We start from the raw sequence: 21,714 nt of genomic DNA on the forward strand, positions 1-21,714 counted from the left end.
TTAAGGATTAAGCATCTTTCCTTAGACTAGGAACTGATTGCTGCGCTCACCTGTGACCACCCAGCTTGAGACCATAGACTTGCCTCCTGCTACGCCCTCTGAGACAGCAGACCACTACCTGCTGTGTCCATCAAGCACTGTGCTGACAGGGCAATCTTGTGACTATTGTGGGAGGGACATTTCAATCACTTGTGAAACACCCTGTTTGGGGGTATATAACCACTCTGTGCACCCCACTTCTTCGGTGCCCTTTCTTCCTTCGGGAAGAAAGGCCCTGGGCCATGGTCCTCATAAAGCTTTATTTAATTTTCTCTTGCTATTCTGTCTCATGTGAATTTAATTTGTTCTCTGGCCAGACGAACCCACTTTGGATAGAGGAAATGTCTTCCCCTACACACCTATCATCTAATTCGCCAAAACTCTGCAGTGATATGAGGCCAAAGTCCACATGCGGGGAAATTTAGCATTTGTCTGGCGTGCCCTTTGGTACATCTCCCTCCAGAATCAGTGGAGGGTAGCAAGGGCCAATTGAGGGCTTGGGGCTTTAGTAACTCAACTATTTTTATCTGTCGAATACATTTTCCCCTCTTTGATAACAATATCCAGTTTTTCTCCTGGGGAACTGCCCCTCCCCCAGATCAACTTTTGTGTTTTGGGTGAACTTAACTTCATCTTTGAAGGCAGGCCAATCAGAGCATCGCATTTCCCTTGCCTAAAAATTGTTTCAGATGAACAAGTGACCCCCATCCACTCAAAAAAGGCATTGAGGTTTTTATTCGACTGTTGGAAGAGCGAGTCAGCCTAGTATCCTGATGGACAGGAATCTGCAGGAGGTGAGGGAATACAAGAGTATTGCAAATACATTGCCATTTCAACATGACTAACAGGTACATTTTCTCTTTTTGTCAACCTAATATTTCCATATATCAGGGATACTTTAAGCTATTCCTCATCCTATGCTATTTTAAGATGGATCCAGTGTGTCTTGGGACCAGACCATTTACATTAATTTTATGGAATTTTTAGAGCGCAATAGACTAAAATTATGACTATTTCCTTTAAGGCATTTCTAGATTTGATGAACATAATATTTATAATTTGATGTAAATGCTTTAAGTATTAATTCTTATTTTATAAAATGTCTGTTCTCCATTAATCTGGGAGTGGCTGGTCTCTTCTCATTATAGCCTCAGTCTCTACTCTTTTTCTTCTCAGTTTATATACATTTTCACTTTCTCTGTCGCAAAGGCAGGAGGAATTTGGTAATTCTTCTAGGTTACGATCTCAACTTCATTCTAGGTAGAAATTAGAGAAGCTCCCTCTCTTGAAGTTAGAGGTCTAGAGGCAAATTAGATTCTGGTCATTATTTAACTTTCTACGAGAGAGGGAAGATGGAAATAAAGTGGAGGTTGTACTTTTGCTGCTGTGGCAGTTGGCAAGCAAGATGGTGGAGATAGGAATGTTTAGAAAGGGAGGCAGCGGCCTGACTGCGCTCAGGTCTACTGTTCAGCGCAGAGGGCAGGAAAGTTTCAGCCGTGTCTGCAGTAGCAAACAACAGCAGCTTCCTGTCTGCTGCAATGCCACGGAGATGTCCTGATTTCTGATCCTCCAGTCCTTCCAGTAAATTTATGAGCCCCTCTTTCTCTCTATTAAGTGACTTTCTGCTTGAAATATCTACAGTGATTTTTGTTTTCTTCCTTCTTGTGTGAATGATATACAAGGTTAGAGATTCTGGCCTTTTGGAAGGGAAGTTGGGAGATAAGAAAATAATAAATTGCATGTTAAATGTGATCTGAAAAAAATAAACTGCCATACTGTGAAGTCATTGACAGGTTTATATTTCCTGAATTGATCTTCCCTGATATTTCTATAAACATATGCAAGCTGTCTATGTATATAATATAAAATGTACAAAGATTATACCTATCTGGGATACTATAATTGTGCAACATTATAATACAACGAATGGCTTTATTTTTTATGCAAAATTCTGAATGACTTACTGATACACATTCTAATTTATAAATGATTATTATTACAGGGCTGCAACCAAATAAGAGGGAGGCAAGAAGGTCAGAAGTAGAAAGTGGGTGATGTGATGATGGAAGCAAGAAGCTGGAGTGATGTGAGGAAGGGGTCACAAGCCAAGGAATGCGAGCAGCTTCCAGAGGCTAGAGAAGGCGAAGAAACAGATTGTCTCCTAGAGCCTCCAGAAGGAAACCCAACTTTGTCAACACCTTGACTTGTGTCCAGTGAAACTGATTTGAGACTTCTGGCTTCCAGAATTGTAACGGGAACTTGTTGTCTTGCTTTAAGCCACTAAAATTTGTGGTAATTTGTTACAGTAGCAATATGAAACTAACATGCCTAATGGATTTTTATTTTAAAAATTGTTTTATTAATAGTTTATAATCTATTAAATTCATTTCAATGGTTTGGATAAGTGGGCATTAATGTAGCTACCTTAGGAGAACTTTACTTCCTGGGTGATATAGGTAGTAAATTGCATTCTTCTTGAAGAAAAGGCTTAAATTCTTGACTTGTTTTATTCCGATCTGTTTTTCCCAAGACTACAAATCAGCTACTCTATTTAATATGAATGTGCCATTTAATAGTTATTCAAAGACTTCCTATTTAGCAGCCCACGTGTCTTGAATTTAATATCCATCTTTGACAGTGTCTATTTATTTCATAAAACCAAATTGTTCTTTTTTTAGAGCTTTCTATTATTTATCCAGAAACATGTTGCATTACTTATGTCTATTTCTGTTATTTAAAATAGCTATCTTTGAAAGAATTGAGAATTATGGGTTCAAGGAACCTGAGAAATAGATTATTTATATCTACTTTATTTTATAGCTTAGAAATGTGAGCTTCAGAAAACTTTCTATTTCATTGGTGACACAGTTGGTTAGTGGTTAGCTATGGAAGTTATTTACAAGGACCTCTGCTTTCTAATGTATTTTTCATAAATACTATTTCATTTTCTTGTGATAACACTATCTTCCTGTGCTGTCTCTAATAAACTTTATTTTAGCAAAATATATGCATACAAGAACGTTTACTTTTTTGTATTTTCCTCTTAAAATATCATTTAATTTTCTTCTAACTCATAAAACAGTCTGTCCCCCAAGCATTTCTCAAAATGCTTTATTACAGCAAAATAAAGTAATGAAAAGATTGTGGTTCGGTTCCAAAATTAGACAGATGTGGATTCAATTCCTTATTCAATCACTTATTTGTTGCGTGACCGTTGGAAAATTATTTAACACCTCTGTGTTTTAGTTGTTCTATCTGTTTAAAAACGTGAATAATAATACCTGCCTAATACAGTTATTGTTAAGATTTAAAATACTAGCTATTGTTAAGATTTAAAATGCCTAGGGCTTTCATTAGAATATGGTAGGATCTAAAGAAATTTAGCCACTATTACCACTGTTGGGGTCATGGGGCACTGATCTTTTTAATGTTTACCTGAAAGTTCTTTCTCTTATATGACACTCAAAATTTCAACTTCTGTTCAATTCTTTTGAGATTTAATGAATAATCTAGAAAAAAACGCTTTGTGTAATCTTATCACAGCCCATTGTGCACTGGATTTGGGGAAGATTCAACACAGGGATGTCTCAGAGACAGGAATGGGGAAACCCAGATGACAGGCAGACTATATCAGTATTAAACTATATTATCATAGTATTAAACTATATAAGTATTTAAATCCAAACTATATCAGCATTTACATTAAATGTACATGCATTAACCACTTCAATTTAAAAACAAAGATTCTAAGACTCGATTGAGAAATGCCAAACTATATGCTGATTACAAGGAACATTTTAAATATTAAGACCCCATATTGGTTTAAAATAAAAGCATATATAAAATAAAATAAGAAAAATATATATACCTCTCAAACACTAACCAAAAGAAAACTGGTGTGATTATCTAAATATCAAACAAAGTGTACTCTAAGGCAAGAAGCATTATGAAAGATAGAGACATTTTGTAATCATGAGAGAGTCAGTTCAACTGGAAGATTAAAGAACTTTAGAGTTGAATCAACCTAATAGCATACTTTTGAAATATATAGAAAAAGTTGACTAAAATCAAAGAACATATGGGTAATATCACAATCATAGTTGGAGATATATCTTTAAAAACTTATAGCTTTACCAAAATATAATTGACATAATAAAATACATGTATTTAAATTGCACAATTTGATAAATTTTGACATATACATATACTCATGAAACCATCAGCACAAAGAAGATAACGAACATATTCAGTAACCCCCCCAAGTTTCACCTTCCCCACCATTATCCCTCCTGCTCACTCATTCTTGCCCTCCTCATCTCTAGGCAACCACTAACTAATCTGCTTCCTGTTATTAAAGATTATTTTTCATTTTCTAGAATGTTATATGAACAGAAGCTTACAGTATGTACTCTTTTGTGTGACTTCTTTCACTTAGCATAATTATTTGGAGATTCATCCATGTTGTTGCCCTGTATCACCTAATCAATTTCTTTTTATTGTTGAGCATTATTCCATTGTATTCATATGCCAAAATATTTTTATCTGTTCATTTTGATGGACATTTGTATTGTTTCCACTTTTTAGCTATTACAAATAAGACTTCTACGAACATTTATATACAAATCCTTGAGTGGACACAAGCTTTCATTTCAACTGAAATATCTAGGAGTGGAATAGCTCAGTCACATGGTTGGTGTGTTAACTTTTCAAGAAACTGTGAAAAGATCTTTCAGCTTGTATCATTTTACAGTCCAACCAGTAGTATATGAGAGTTCCAAGTGTTGAATATCCACATCAACACTGAGCATGGTCAGTGTTGTTAATTCTAGCTATTTTAACGGTTGTAAAATAGTATCTGATTGTGGTTCTAATTTACATCTCCCTAATGATGAATGATGCTAATTAGCTTCTTATATGCTTATTTTTCCTCAGTATATCATCTTTGGTGAAGCGTCTATTCATGTCTTTTGCCCCCAAAATTGGATCGTTTGTCTGATTTTGGTATCAGTAATGCTGACCTCATATAATAAATTGGAAAGTATTCCATCTTCCTCAATTTTCTGGAAGAGTATGTCTAATTTTTGTATTTCTTCCTTAAATTCTTTTTAGAATTTACCAATGAAGTCATTTGGGTCTAGAGTTTCATTTGTGTGAATGTCTTCTGAAACTGTAAATTTAAATTAATTACTAGATACAGATCAATTCATGTTATCTATTGTGTGCCTTCAGGGAATTTAGTCATTTCATCTCAGCTGTCAAATTTACTGGCACAAATTTTTTCATAATATTTTCATATTATCTTCTAAATATGTGTAGAATCTATAATGATGTTACCCTTTCATTTATGATATTGGTAATTTGTGTCCTCTCTCCTTTTTCCCAATTAGTCTGGCTAGAAGTTCATCAATTTTATTGATAGTCTCAAAGAAACAGCTTTTAATTTTACAGAGTTTTCTCTATTGATTTTTGGTTTTGTATTTAATTGTTTTGTGGTCTTATAATTATTATTTCTTTCTACTCATTTTGGGTTTCATTTCCTCTTCTTCTTGTAGTTTTTCTAAGGTTGAATATGAGGTCATTGACTTGAGATTTTTTTCTTTTGAGGTGTAGATATTGAATTCTTCAAAAGTTCATCCAGATACTGTTGTGTTCCTGGGATAAACCCTACTTGATCATAATATATAATCTTTCTTACAATTGCTAGATTTGTCTTGGTAGTGATTTATTAAGGATCTTTGCATCTACATTTATAAGGGATATTGATCTATTGTTTTCTTACAATGTCTTTCATTTTGGTATCAGGGTAATGCTACCCTCTAAAATGAGTTGGGAAGTATTTTCTGGAAAATTGTGTGGAATTAGTATTATTCCTTCCATAAATGCTTGGCAGAATTCACAAATCAGGCATCAGGGCATGAAGTTATGCCTGTAGGAAGATTTTTCACTCCACTCTCAGTTTCATTAGTGGACATAGGGTTATTCAGTTCGTCTATTTCCCCTTCAATGAGCTTTGCTAGGCTATGTCTTTGTTTGCCTACAGCTGTGTATAATATTCCCAGATCATCCTTTAATGTCTCTAGGATTTGGAGCAACATCTCTGCACCTTTTACTCCTGAAAATAGTAATTTCATCTTCTCTCCTTTTTTATTGGTCAGTCTGTGCATAGATTTATCAATTTTATCAATCTCTTCAAAGAGCCACCTTTGGATATCATTGAGTTTTCTCCTGTTCACTATTTCATTGATTTCTGCTTGTGTCTTCATTATTTCTTCTCCTCTCTTGCTGTGGGCTTCATTTGCCCTTCTTCGTCTAGTTTTGTTAGAAGGGAGCTGAATTGATTGGTTTGAGACCTTTCTTGTTTTCTAATGTAAACTCTATTCCCTGAATTTCCCTGGAGCCTGCTTGAGCGAGCTCCCTGGCCTCCCAGGGGGAGAGCACCACGTGCCCCTCTGCGGGGACAGGTGACCTCTGCTTTACTGCTCTCTCGGGAGCAGTAGACATTTGCCTGCTTCTGGTAGGGGGAAGGATTGTTGTTTTTTCACTGTTCAAGGCTTTCGGAGTGGGCAGATGGGTATTCCTGCTTCCCACTTAAGTGCAGCCAGCTTTTACGCCTCAGCTTCCCCTCAGCAGCAACTTCCCCTTACTGAAAACAGGGGCGAAGAGTGTTGTCTTTCCATCTCCAAGGGCAGACAGCTTTTGCTTTCACCTCTGCAATAGAGTGAGTAGATCTTTTCTTGAACCCTGCGGAGAAGAGTGTTTCCTGCCTCTCCCTGCACAGCTGAAGGCTTTGCTTCCTAAGGAGCAGGTTCCAGAAGTGGGCGGTGCTTCATGCTGGCCTGGAGGGGAGGACTCCCTGAGGTCTCTGCTCTGCACCCACTAGTACAAGATTTAGAGCCAGAAAAAGAGGATTTGAGGGAGCACAGGCTCCCCTGGGTTCTCAAGGATCATGCTATTCCAGCTACTATGGATTTGTAGAATTGCAAGTTGTGATGCGGGCCCACCTCTGCTTGCAGGGCTCTGTAAAAGGGAAACAGTTTCCTCGTATATAGTGCCTCAGAGGAGTTTCTAAGTCGTTGGAATTCAGTTCACATGGTTGCTTTTTGACCTCAGCTCTCTTATTGGCTAAAAACAAATTATGATTTTGGAGATTATCTGTATTTTTCTCACCATTTGTGTGGAAGTAATGTGTTCTTTTACATCTAAGCAGAACCGGAATGATATATTTGATGCACTTGTTATCGAACCAGGTTTTTTTACCCACTGCCCAGACAGCCAAACACCAAGACACAAGATTGCAGCAGAGAGAGAGTTTATTCACAAGGCAGCCATACAAGAAAGCAAGAGCAGGAGCCTCAAATTCACTTTCCCAAAAATAGGGACTCAAGGATATTTATGGGATGGGAGCAAGGTGGTCTGACTTCTGCGCAAGCGTAGTCAGACTTCATGCCCCTTCATAGGACCCATGTTCACAAAATGGCAGTATTAGCAGGATCTGAGGGGGCTTTTAGCCTCTTGATATCAAAAGGTCACCTATCAGACATCTGCTCATGCCCAGTTGATGAGTTGGTGGTCTCAACTGGCCTGAAGTGGACAAGGAGCTCTAATTCCTGAAAAACAGCTCACACACCCATTGCCATGGTAACCCAGGCTCCATGGGGACGTTATCTATAGGAGCTTAGTGGGAATCAGAGAGCATATTGCCTAAACAGCACAGTTAACGATGGGTGGGTTAAACAGCTGAAAGCTTAGTCAGTAATTGCCAAAAGAAAAAAAACTTTAGTTCCTAGCTACTTAATCATAAATGGCTAACTCTCTGCTGGTTTCATATCTATTAGAAAAAAATAAAGGCCGAAAATCAATTTTTAAATATCTATCTCAATAAATTAGAAAAAAAGTAAATTTAATCTAAATAGACAAAATAAAACTGAGAAATAATAAAATAGAAAGTAAATGTACAATTGAGATAATTAACCAAGTCGCTGAAATCATTAACAAAGTGTATAAACACTGTCCAGAGAAAAAGAGAAACAATAAAAATTACCAATGTCAGAAATGAAGAAGGAAACAAGGTGAATTTAACATTATAAATTAGACAATTTCCTTTAAAAGCAAAAGTCACCAAAACCAATTCAAGAGGAAATAGAAAATCTGAATATTCTTATATCTGCTAAATATATTGGATTCATAATTAAATCCTTCACATAAATCTTCCTGCATAAAAAATAGGTCTAGATGATTTATTGTTGAACTTACTCAACTTTTACAAATCACATCAAAGAGAAAAGAAAAAAGGGAAAATTATCTACCATTGTTTATGCATAATTTTGATAGCAAAACCTAGACATAAATAAAAAAATAAGCTATAAGCCAATGACTCTCATGAACAAGGATGTAATGATTCAAAGCAAAATATTATCAAAGTCATCAAGCAACATATAAAGAGATAAGACTGCAGGAATAAGTTGGGGTTGTTCCAGGAAATTTGAGGTTGGTTTACCATTTTAAGGTCAGCCAGTATAATTCCCCACAGTAGCAAAATAAGAGAAAAAAATCATGTAATCTTTTCAATAGATGCAGAAATAGCATTTGGTAAAATTTAACACCTATTTATGATATATAGTGAGCTTTAACTTATTTCAAGTTAAAGATATCTATAAAAAATGTAATACATAGCATACTAATTGGTTATAAATATTAAAACTTTCTCTTCAGAAACTGAAAATAAGGCAAGGACACCCACACTTACTATTATCTGGCCACCGACCCCATAAGACATTAACCACAACCCTGCTCGGAACAAGCCTCACACGTTCTCTTTAGCTTACAGGAAACCACAAAGAGAGGAAAGAGAAGATGGTTGAGACATAGGTCAAATCCAGTTAAAACCAGTTGAAGGCAACATGACAGTCCGACTTGACCTGCCATAGACCCTGTAGCTCATTATATGCTCATTGAAATATATTACCATATTTTAGAACACACCCACTGACACCATGATAGTTTACAGCTGCCATGGCAACAGCAGGATAAAACCAAATAAGGAAATAAAAGAGGTAGCACCCTTGCTCCCCAGAAAAGCCTGCCTATTTCCTAGAATAACTGTGAATATTCCTCCCCTTCATTACCTAGACCCGTTATAACAGCTGCTTACTCATCCCAGCGGCTGAGAAGTTGATTTGTGAACTTAATTTCCACTTCTCCATTCTTTGGCCATTGGATAAGGTTGACGGTATTAAATGCTCAGTTTCGGTCTCATTTCAAAGTTGTGACACTGAACAAAGAAAGAACCCCAAGAGGAAGGGCAAGAGACCCTTCCACGGGTCCCTCCCTGGTTAGGGAGATAACTCAACTGGTAACATAATTTAATCTTTTCAGTAGATGCAGAAATAGCATTTGGTAAAATTTAATACCTGTTTATGAGAAAAAAAATTATTGTAAGCTAATAGTAAGCTTTAAATTACTTTAAAGATGTCTACAAAAAATATAGTACATAGCCTACTAATTGGTTATAAATATTAAATGTTTGCCCTCAGAAACTGGGAATAAGGCAAGGACACCCACACTTACCATGTTTATTCGTAATTATCCTGAATATCATAGCCAGTGTGATGAGGCAAGAAGACAGGTGTACAGCTTAGAATAGAAGAAATAAAACTATGTCATTATGCACACACAGTATGATGTGTAGAACAGAACAATCCTAAAAAGTACAAATATAAACTACCAGATTTAGAGAGGGACCCTAGCAAGAAAAGGAAATCAACTAAAAACCAAACTAGACGGGGGCCTGCCCCGTGGCTGAGTGGTTAAATTTGCACGCTCTGCTTCAGCGGCCCAGGGTTTGGATCTTGGGCACGGACATGGCACAGCTCATTAGGCCCACAAAAGCCCCCTGGTACATAGTTGTATATTTTTGGTTGTGGATCCTTCTAGTTGTGGCATGTGGGATGCCGCCTCTGCGTGGTTTGATGAGCTGTGCCATGTCCTCGCCCAGGATCCGAACCAGGGAAATCCTGGACTGCTGAAGCGAGCGTGCAAACTTAACCACTTGGCCTCAGGGCCAGCCCCCAGAAAAATTGTTTTTAAAACCTTAAAAGAAACGGGCATTTTAATGAAAAAAGGATTATACACACAAACACACACAATTTCATATCTAATTGGAAAACATACAAAATAAAAGATTTATGAAAAAAAAAATTTTCCCCAATAGATTTGCCAAAATTTTATAGCATCTAGAAGGTGGGTATATAGATACTCCCATAAATGATGGAATAATCATAAGATGGTAGAAGTGTCTTGAGAGTAGTAGGACAATATCTCTCATAATTTAAAAGCTATGTACCCTTTGACCTTGAAATTTATTAGCCAGAACATGTTATCCTAAAACCTAGAAACAATATGAAATAATTTGTGATGCATCTGTTTTTTGATAAAAATTTCAACGGAGGAAAGCTAGAGATATAATTCCTTTATATGATACATCCTCAAAACCAAAGTCAGTACTGTGCTAAGTTGTGACATAGTAGATGATTTCTCACCTAAATTAGGAAAAAGGCAACAATCCACCAACTTAAATAAATTAGGTACATATGTATACGTGAGTATGGAATAGGCTTTGGGATGTCTTGGTGTTGATACAAGTTGCTATAAGTTTTGTGGCAGGAAGTTAAGAGAAAATTCAATGTTTAATGATGAGCTGGGAGACAAGTCATCTACTAATAGGAGATGTTTCATTATTAGAAATTTGAGGAAATTAGGGAAGATATAAAATGATTTTTATGAGGAATGAGAGAGAGAGCTGAGTAGTGAAACTGAAGAATTTGTGAGTGGTATTTAAATTGACGTTCATTCAACAAATATTTACTGAGCTCTTGCTGTGCCAGGCAATGAGCGAACAAGGCAAGGTCCCCCTCCTTATGGAGCAAGCGTGTTATGAGATGTGATTATGATGTGAATTCTTACCTGACTTCAGAGAGAGGGAATCTTTTTGGATCGTATTGCTATTAAACCATGATATAACTCGCAACAAAGTGTTGGTTTCAAGGGAAGTGTCATCTAGGAAAGGCTTATGGTCTACCCCTCAAGAAGATATCACTGTTTTGAATTCACGAAGTTTTGTGCGTTGATGGTCTGACCCTCAATTCTTTTTGGCTCAGAATCCCGTTTCACAGCTCATCAAAAGCAGACTCTCTCAATGGCAGATTCATATTAACTAAACTCTCAATACAATTATCTAAAATCAGACTGCCAAATTCATTTAGAAGGGAGAGTAGCTTTCCCAGTGATTTGAGTACTCATGCCAGCATGATCAGCGCAGTTCTCTTTGTAGTCAGAACTTCTTGGAAAGTCAAATCAGTCAGAGGGTTGCTTGGTGAATATTAAACCAGGAAAAGAGGAATCATATTGATGGACTCCTTACTGACAGTCTAACTTGCGTGATACATGTAGGACACATGGAGTCATTCATGCCAAAATAAGTCTTGGAGGTTGTTAGTGGAAAGTCTTTGCATTCATATCTGCTTAAGTGAAAACCTTATTAGTGAATCTGATAATCAAAATTTAGTACCCAGTGATCCCTCTCTTTGCCACTGTGATAGATGTTGCATCAGTTGTGTATAGCTGCGTAACAAATTACTCCAAAACAAAGCAGATTAAAACAATGAATATTTATTATCTCACACAGCTTCTGAGGGTTAAGAATCCGGGGTTGGCTTTGCTGGGTGTTCTGACTCAGTCTCATGAGTCAGGCTATCAGTCAAGACTGCATGGGGAACGGAGGTGAACGGGGCAGGAGGATCTACTTCTAAACCACTTAAATGGCTGCTAGAAGGAGGCTTCAGTTCCTCACCACATGGACCGCCCCATACTGCTGCTTGTGACGTGACTCTAAGATCCAAGGGACAGAGAGAGAGAGGCAGTGACCAAGACAGTAGCTTTGGTTTTTTATAACCTAATCTTGGAGATGAAATACCATAATTTCTGCCATTTTCTATTGGTCTTCGCAACCAATGCTGTTACAATATGGGAGGGACCATGCAAGGATTTGAATACCAGGAGGCAGGAATTATTGGGGACCATCCTGGAGGCTACCTACCACAGATGAGCACAGCCTCTGTTTTTCTCTTTGCTTCTAGATTAATCAACCTGGCTTTCACATGTTCTTCCTCAGGCTATACTAAAACCGTCAATTAGATTATTATAAAGTCATGTATCTCTGGCCTGAGAATCATCCTATCCCTTTGAGAAGATTTATTATGTCTTTCTCCTCAAGTTTAATTCTTGGATGAAAATCTTCTTTCTAAGTTCTGGGGAACCAACATCTTTTATTAGCCAAATATGAAAACGTAGCTGTATATGTGCATTAATGACGTTCTTAAGGGATTCTCATCAATGTGTCACGTTTTAATTTGCGAATTTTCTTCACACTTGGTTCTATTTACTTATTTTACTATGCTTACTTAGCACTAGTTATGAATACTAAACCATTTTTTTCTGTTGCTTTTTTCGGGGAAGGAAGAGCAGAATAGGGAAAGAAATAACTTTAAATTAACCCCTGAATCCTTATGTAATATCTAGAAATATATGATTTCAAATTGACAATAGGAGGAAACTTACATAACATGAGAATAAAAATATCACATGTTTAGATTTCTTACATTTTAGGTGGAAATATATAACATACAAATAGAAAAGAAATTGGAATATCCCTTGAGAAGGTGAATGCACTAAATATTGGAATGATCTCAAAAAGTAAACAAATTAATGGTTTATTAAAAAATACAATTTCTCAATTAAAATTGTATACATTACTCATGTGGCCACAATATGACAAAATATTTTTCCTGTTATTTTCCACAAATAATTTTACATTTCTTACTGTACTGAATACACCAGAAGAAATTATATGTGAACATTTTTTATGACACTCAGTACTTCAGTTTGTCCGGAGCACACTCCATCTTGATTAATTATATACATAAATGTCCATTGTTCATATCATGGTTGAAGTATGTGCAATTTCTAAAATCATGAGTAATTACAGAAGCTGAAATAAAGAAAGAAAAGGAAAATAACCCTTAAACTTAAGGAAAACTTACAGAACAATGTGCATGGTGACAGGTTTGTTAAGGAATATTGAACTTTTTGGCCCCATCTCTTGGGAATAATAGAATCAGAAAGTGAGACCCCTAGAGAGGAAGTAAGAAATGCCCATGAACCCTCTCTGATCACACCACGGGTTTGGCACATCATACTACTAAATTTATTCTTATTTTTTCTGAAATAATGGAATCACCATCTTTAAAGATGACTTCAATAACACAGTGATTGCTGCATCAAAACATATACATTACTTTTCAGAGAAAAATCATATACAAATACTTTCACAGAAAAGATCTCTTCTTTATAGCTTTCAAAATAATATGACTTGGTTACTGACAAAAATGTGAATACACATAGTATATGTTTATTGCCTAGTGACGTATTCTTTGCATATTTGCTTACTGACAATGATTATTTTTTTTAGGGCCAGGATATTTAGGGCAGTGTTTACCTCCTTGATTAGGAGTCAGTTATAATTGACTTATAACATTGTATAAGTTTAAGGTGTATGCTGTGATGATTTGATACACTTATACATCGCAAAATGACTACCACAGTACTATTAGTTAATACATCATTCACATAATTATCATATCTTTTTTGTGGTGAGAACATTTAAGATCTATTTTCTTAGCAACTTTCGAGTATATTATACAGTATTGTTAACTATAGTCACCATATTGTACATTATGTTTCCCTAGGACTTATTCATTTTATAATTGGAAGTTTAGACATGTTGACTGGTCTATTCCATTTCCCCTACACCCCAGCCCCTGGCATTCTAATCTCCGTTTCCATGAGTTTGGATTTTTAAATTCCACATTTAAATGATATCATGCAGCATTTTTCTTTCTCTGTCTTGTTTCACTTATCATAATACCCTCAAGGTCCATTCACGTTGTTACAAATTCCAGGATTTCTTTCTGTCTCATGGCTAAGTAATGTTCTAAGGTATGTATATACCACATCTTCTTTATCCACTCATCTGTTGATGGACTCAGGTTGTTTCCATATGTTGGCTATTGTGAATAATTCTGCCATGAACATAGCAGTGCAGATATCTCTTTGGAATCCTAATTTTGTTTCCTTTGGTATATACTCAGAAGTGGGATTGCTGGTTCATATGTTATTTCTAAATTTATTTTTTTAAGAAATCTATACAACATTTTCCATAGTGACTATACCAATTTACTTTTCTACCAACAATGCACAAGGATTCTCTTTTCTTCACATCCTTGCTTGTTATGTCTTTTCTTTTGATAAAAACCATTCTAATAGGTGTGAGGTAACATATCCTTGTGGTTTTGATTTGCATTTCCCAGATGATTAGTGAAGCTAGGCGTCTTTGAATGCATCTGTTGGCCATTTGTGTATCTTCTTTGGAAAAATGTCTACTCAGTTCCTCTGCACATTCTTTAATTGGATTTTTGTATTTTTACTATTAAGTAAATAGTATTGTATGAGTTCTTTATGTATTTTGGATATTAATTCCTTATCATATGCAGGATTTGCAAATATTTTCTCCCATTCTTTATGCTACCTTTTCATTTTGTTGATTATTTCTTTTGCTGCGCAGAAGTTTTTTAGTTTGATATAGTCCTATTTATTTTTGCTTTTGTTACTTGTTCTTTTAGTGTCATATCCAAAAGATCATTGCCAAGGCAATGCCAAGGAGTTTTTCCTTACGTTTTCTTCTAGGAGTTTTAGGTCTTATGTTGAAGTTTTTAATTCATTTTGAGTTAATTTTTGTGAGCGGTATAAGATAGGGGTCTAATTTCATTCTTCTGCATATGATTATCCACTTTCCCCTCACTATTTATTGAAGAGAGAATCCTCTTCCGATTGAGTATTCTTGGCTCCTTTGTCAAATATTAACTGTACATGTGAGAGTTTATTTCTGAGCTCTTGATTCTGTTCCATTGATCTATGTGTCTATTTTTATACCCGTATCATACTGTTTTAATTACTGTAGCTTTGTAATAGAGTTTGAAATCATTAAGTGTGATGCCTTCAGCTGTGTTATTCATTCTTAGGATTGCTTTGGCTATCTGGGGTCTTCAGTGGTTCCATAAAAGCATTAGGATTGTTTTCTCTATTTCTGTGAATAATGCCATCAGAATTTTGATGGGGGTTGCACTGAACCTATGCTTTGGGTAGAGTGGATATGTTAATAGTATTTATTCTTCTGATTCATAACATGAGGTATTTTTCCTTTTTTTTTTTTTTGTGTCTTCTTCAATTTCTGCCATCAAAGTCTTATCGTTTTCAGTGTGCAGATCTTTTACCTCCCTGGTTAAATTTATTCCTAAGTATTTTATCGTTTTTGATGCTATTGTGAATGAGATTATTTTCTTTATTTCTTTTTAGAATATTTTGTTATTAGTGTATAGAAATGCAACTTATTTCTGTATGGTCATTTTGTTTCCTGCAACTTTACTGAATTTGTTGATTAGTTTAACAGTTTTTTGGTGGAGTGTTTAGAATTTTCTATATACAAGATTACATCATCTGCAAACTTCTTCCTTTTAAATTTGGATGGCTTTTATCTCTTTTTCTTACCTGATTGCTCTGGCTAGGACTTCTAGTACCATGATAAATAGGAGTGGTAAGAGCAATCACTCTTGTTTTGTTACTGCTTTTAGAGGAAGAGCTGTCAACTTTTCACCATTGAGTAAGATGTTGGCTGTGGGCTTGTCACATATGTCCTTTATTATGTTGAAGTCTGTTCCTTGTATACCCAATAGGTTGAGAGTTTTTATCATGAAAGGATGTTGAATTTTTCAAATGCTTTTTATACGTCTGTTGAGATGATCACATGAGTTTTCCTTTCATCCTATTAATGTGATGTATCACATTTACTGATTTGTCTGTATTGAACCATCTTGCCATATCAGGGATAAATCCCACTTGATCATGCTGTATGATCCTTTTAATATACTGTTGAATTCAGTTTGCTAACATTTTGTTGAAAACTTTTGTGTCTATATCCATGAAGGATATTGGCCTGTATCTTTCTTTTCTTGTGGGTCTTCATCTGGATTTGGTAGCAGGGTAATACTAGCCTCATAAAATGAGTTTGGGAGAGTTTCCTCCTCTTCAGTTTTTTGGAAGAGTTTGAGAAGGATTCGTATTAATTCTTTAAATGTCTGGTAGAGTTCACTAGGGAAACTATCCAGTCCTGGGCTTTTCTTTGTTGGGAGATTATCAATTACTGATTGAATCTCATTATTGGTCTGTTCATATTTTCTGTTTCGTCATAATTCAGTCTAGCTATGTTGTATGTTTCTAGGAATTTATCCATTTCTTCTAGGTTATACAGTTCATTGGTATATTAGTGTCCATAGTAGCTTCTTATGATCCTTTGTATTTCTGTGGTATCAGTTGTAATGTCTCCTCTCTCATTTCTGATTTTATTTATTTGAATCTTCTCTCTTTTTTTCTTAATCTAGTTAAAAGTTTGCCAGTTTTGTTTATCTTTTCAAAGACCCAGTTCTTAGTTTCCTTGATCTGTTTTATTGTTTTTCTGGTCCCTATACTGTTTATTTCTGCTCTAATGTTTGTTATTTCCTTTTTTATCCTAAATGTGGGCTTAATTTTTCCTTCTTTTTAGTTCCTTGAGGTGTAAAGTTAGGTTGTTTATTTGAGATCTTCTTTGTTTCTTAATATAGGCATTTATCGCTATGAATTTCCCTCTTTTAATTGCATTTGTTGCATCCCATATATCTTGGTATGTTGTTTCCATTTTCATTTGTTTCATGATATTTTTTTGAGATTTCACTTTTGACTTCTTCTTTGACCCATTGGTTGTTCAGGAGTGTGTGGTTTAATTTCCACATATTTCTTAAATTTCCAGTTTTCCTCCTGTTACTGATCTCTAGTTTCATACCATGTATTTGGAAAAGACATTTGGTCTGATTTCAATCTTCTTAAATTGCTAAGACTTATTTTGTGACCTATAATATGATCTAGCCCTGAGAATGTTCTTTGTGTGCTTGAAAGAATGTGTATTTTGCTGCTCTTGGATGCAACGTTCTGTATAAGTTTGTTGGGTCGATTTGTTTTAAAGTATAGTTCAAGTCCAATGTTTCCTTATTGATTTTCTGTTTGAATGATCTACCTATTGTTGCAAGTGTGGTATTGAAGTCTCCTCTTATTATTGTGGTGTTGTTAACTTCTGTCTTCAGATCTGTTAGTAGTTGCTTGATACGTTTAGGTTCTCTAATGTTGAGTGCATATGTATTTATGATTGTTATATCCTCTTGAGGAATTGATCCCTTTATCATTATATAATGAGCCTCTTTGTCTCTTGTTACCATTTTTGGCTTAAAGCCTATTTTGTTTAAGTATAGCTACCCTTAGTCTCTTTGGGTATTCACTTGCATGGAATATCTTTTCCATCCCTTCATTTTGAGCTTATGTGTGTTGTTAAAGTTAAAGTGAATCTCTTGTAGGCAGCATGTATTTGGATCTTCTTTTTTTATCCATCTAGCCATTTGATATCTTTTGAGTGGATAATTTAATCTATTTACACTTAGAGTAATTACTGATCAGTAAGGATTTACTAATCCATCTTATTAATTGTTTTGGCTGTTTCCTAGTTCCCTTGTTCAATTCTTCCTCTCTTGTTGCCTTCCTTTGAGAATTAATGATTTTTTTGCAGTGGTGTACTTTGATTCTCTTCTCTTTATCTTTTGTGCATGTAGTATGGGATTTTGTTTTATGATTACCATGAGGCTTGCATAAAACATTTTATATATCTAACAGTCTATTTTACATTCATAACAACTTAGCTTTGATCACATACAAAAACTCTACCCTTTTTCTCCCTCCTTTTATGTCTTTGATGTCATAATTTATCTTTGTATTTATCTTGTGTATTCATTAACAAGTTATTGTAGCTATAGTTATTTTTAATACTTTTGTCCTTTAACCTTTATACTAGAATTTAGTGGTTAACACACCACCATGTTATAGAATTAGAATTTCTGAATTTGACTATATACTTATCTTTACAACTATATTGTATATTTTTATATGTTGTCGTATTACTAATCAGTGTCTTTTCATTTTCGTTTGAAGAACTGCTCTCAGGATTTCTTGTAAGGCAGGTATAGTGGTGATGAATTCCATTAGCTTTTGTTTGTATGGGAAATTCTTTTTCTCTCCTTCATTTCTGAAAGACGACTTTTCTAGATAGAGTATTCTTACTTGGCGTTTTTTTTTATTTCAATACTTTGAATATATCATATCCACTCTCTCCTGCCCTGTAAGGTTTCTGCCGAGAAATCTGACGATAATCTTATGGGAGTTCCAATTTAAGTTACAGGCTTCTTTTCTCTTGCTGCTTTTAAGATTCTTTGTCTTTGATTTTTTTTATTCTGGTGAGGAAGAATGGCCCTGAGCTATCGTGTCTTGCCAAGCTTCCTCTTTTCGCTTGGGGAAGACTGTTGCTGAGCTAACATTTATGCCAACCTTCCTCTATTTTGTATATGGGACACCACCACAGTAGTGCTTGATGAGTGGTGTGTAGGTCCGCGCCTGGGATCCGAACCCGTGAGTCCTGGGCCACCAAAGCAGAGTGTATGAACTTAACTACTACATCACCAGGCCAGCCCTGTCTTTGATTTTTGACGATTTTATTATAATGTGTCCTGGAGAAGAGCTCTTAGTTGAGTTTGTTCATTGACTTTTGAGCTTCATGAACTTGGATGTCTAAATCTCTCTCCACATTTGGGAAGTCCTAAGCCTTTATTTCTTTAAATTATCTTTCTGCCCCTTTTCCCCTCTCCTCTCCTTCTGGGGCTCAAACAATGCAGATTGTGTCTTTTGCTAGTATTCCATAGATCATGCAGACTCCTTTCATTCTTTTTCCTTTGGTCTCTTCTGACTGAACAATTTCAAAGGTCCTATCTTTGAATTCACAGATTCTTTCCTCTGCTTGATTCATTCATCTGCTAATTCTCTCTGTTGCATTTTTTGTTTCATTCATTGTATTCTTCGACTCCAGAATTTCTGTTTGGTTCTTTTTTAACTCTTATTTCATCTACTTCTTACATTTTTCATTTTGTTCATGTATTGTTTTCCTGATTTTGTTGAATTCTTGTCCTGTGTTTTCTTGTGCTCATTGAGCATCTTTAAAACAGTTATTTTGAATTCCTTATGAGGTGTATTGTACCTATGCCTGTCTTTGGAATTGGTTATTGGAAGATTATTGTGATCCTTGATGGTGTCATATTTCCTTGATTTTTCATGTTCCTTGAAATCTTGTGTTGCTGTATTTGCACTGAAGTAGCAGACACCTCCTCCAGTCTTTACTGATTCTGGAAAGAAATACATTCTGTCAGCCCTCCTGGTGATTCTGAGGCTTCTCAGACCTTCTACGGATACCCTACTCCATGTTTCTTGCTCCCTCTCGGCAGAATTTTTAAGCTTATAAGCCTTTTTATCAATCCTGCAATGCACCCAGTTGGGTGCTGACAGTCTCCCTTTTGCTCTCCCAATGGTGGAGCTAAAGCTCAAGTTTGTGGTCTCTCCTGTCCCATAGCTTTGGGTCAGCTTTTTGCACATGCTCACTAGCCATCTGTCAAAGTTCACTGTCACTACCATTAGGAGTGCACACAGGGATATGACCACAGGGTTGGGGTACATGAGTTAGGTGTGTGAAGTGCTGGTGCCTGTGGGCCAACTAGGGGGGTCTGCAGGTAAAGCATTCCCAGTAGCTTGTGAGTGGGCTTCTTGATGAAGTCTGACATAGTTGATAAGATCTGTGTCCCTTTAATGCCTTCCTTCTGAGAATCTTATTTGACACTCTCTCAGCTTCTTCCCATGACTCTTTCAGTCATGAGCTCATGACTCAGTACTCTGATGGGGCAAGAGAGAAATGGGCCTCCTGGCAGCTTCCTGCACAGCTGGGGAAGCCAGGCATTCACTCACATGCTCTCACTTTCCCACACTGGAGAAATCATGGGCCAAGAAGTTCTCTCTTGGCACTGAGCTGTGCTGACTTGGGAGAGGGGTGATGTTGGTAAAGTAAAAATGTTTCTCTTACTCTCTCAAATGCATCCAAATTCATATTTTTTTGCTCCGTGATGTACTGGAACTTCTCTGCTGGAAACCTGGACTTCCACAAAGGTCTTCTCATTTGCAGGTGATTGTCTAAAACAGTGTTCTCCAGAGGCACCCAGATCAAAAGGGGGAACACGGCCAAGAGAGGCTGGAGCCAGGACCAAGGTCCATATGCCTATTACCCAATCCAGGATTGGGCAAGACTCTTTCTGGTCTTTTGGCATATGAGGCTGGATCCCTCAACTCCCACAAAGGCACTTTTTGCAGTGGATGGATACCAGTTTGTTGTTGTTAAGGGAGGATATGAGCAAGGGATATCTTATTTGGCAATGTTGCTGACATCACTCATGAAGCCAGGTTTTTAGTTAGCTAAATATTTACTGAATGTTTACTTTATCTCCACCAGGTTGACATTTTGTGATGGAGTGGAGATTATATACATTTAAGTGTCACAGAGGCTGCACTTTGCAAAGCCATAACAAAAATCCATTACAAGATATAAATGTGGACCTCAAAAGATCTATTTGTGAATGTCCCCTATGCCAGCATTTTTTCATATGTAGAGAATTGGTTCCATATGTATTAAAATATTTGCACTAGTCCAAGTCAAAGGGTGTAGTCAGTCTCTGTATACTTCTCTCTGCTCATAACAGGCAGGAGCAAACCATAAAATGGGTGATATAGGCAATTAGTAAGAGAGTTTTTAAAAGTTAATTCTTAATGTAGTAAAAACATACCTCTCCAAACCAGCCAATTGGTGTCACAAACAACAACATCTAAATATGTATACACATCTCCTTGGGTTTACTGTGCAAGGGCATTTCTAGGGTATATGGACACTGGCAGAATGCTAGAATGAAGGGTATGAGCATCTTCAGGTTTCTTAGGTATCACCGAATTGCTCTCAATAATCACTGTACCAATTTACAGTCTCATCAGCAATATAGAAGTTGTCGTTTCCTTATATCTTTGCAAATATGTGATATTATCTGACTTTTCTATCCTGTCAGTCTGAAGATGTGAAATGATGTCTCACTGTTGTAATTTGCGTTTCCTGATTATGAGTGAGGTCGAACCTCTTTTGTTTACTGTCACCCATTTTGAACATGTCTCATATCCTTTGATAAATTTTCTATTAGGAGATTTGTCTCCTTATTATTGATTTAGAATAATTCTTTATGAATTACACTTCTGTAAAAAATTACATGAACTGTATTATAAGACCATTGGAAGGCTGGGAGCATCCTTCTGGAGAAACCCTTCTCCTTTCTCACTGTAGCAGACACTGCTGGTTGATAACCTGATATCCACCACTCTCTTGTAGGGACAGTTATGGATTATCTCCTAGATGACTTATTATTCATTCTCTCTTCTTTTCCAGCAAACTTGACTTAAATGGAGGTGGAAATGCATTCCTTTAAAGAGCTACACTTTCTGGCTCTCTTTAGTATGGGCAATCACGTGACACAACGCTCCCCAACAGACAACAAAGAGTTGCTGTGTTGAATT

Source organism: Equus caballus, chromosome 16 (assembly GCF_041296265.1).
Source record: "Equus caballus isolate H_3958 breed thoroughbred chromosome 16, TB-T2T, whole genome shotgun sequence".
Classification (NCBI taxonomy): domain Eukaryota; kingdom Metazoa; phylum Chordata; class Mammalia; order Perissodactyla; family Equidae; genus Equus; species Equus caballus.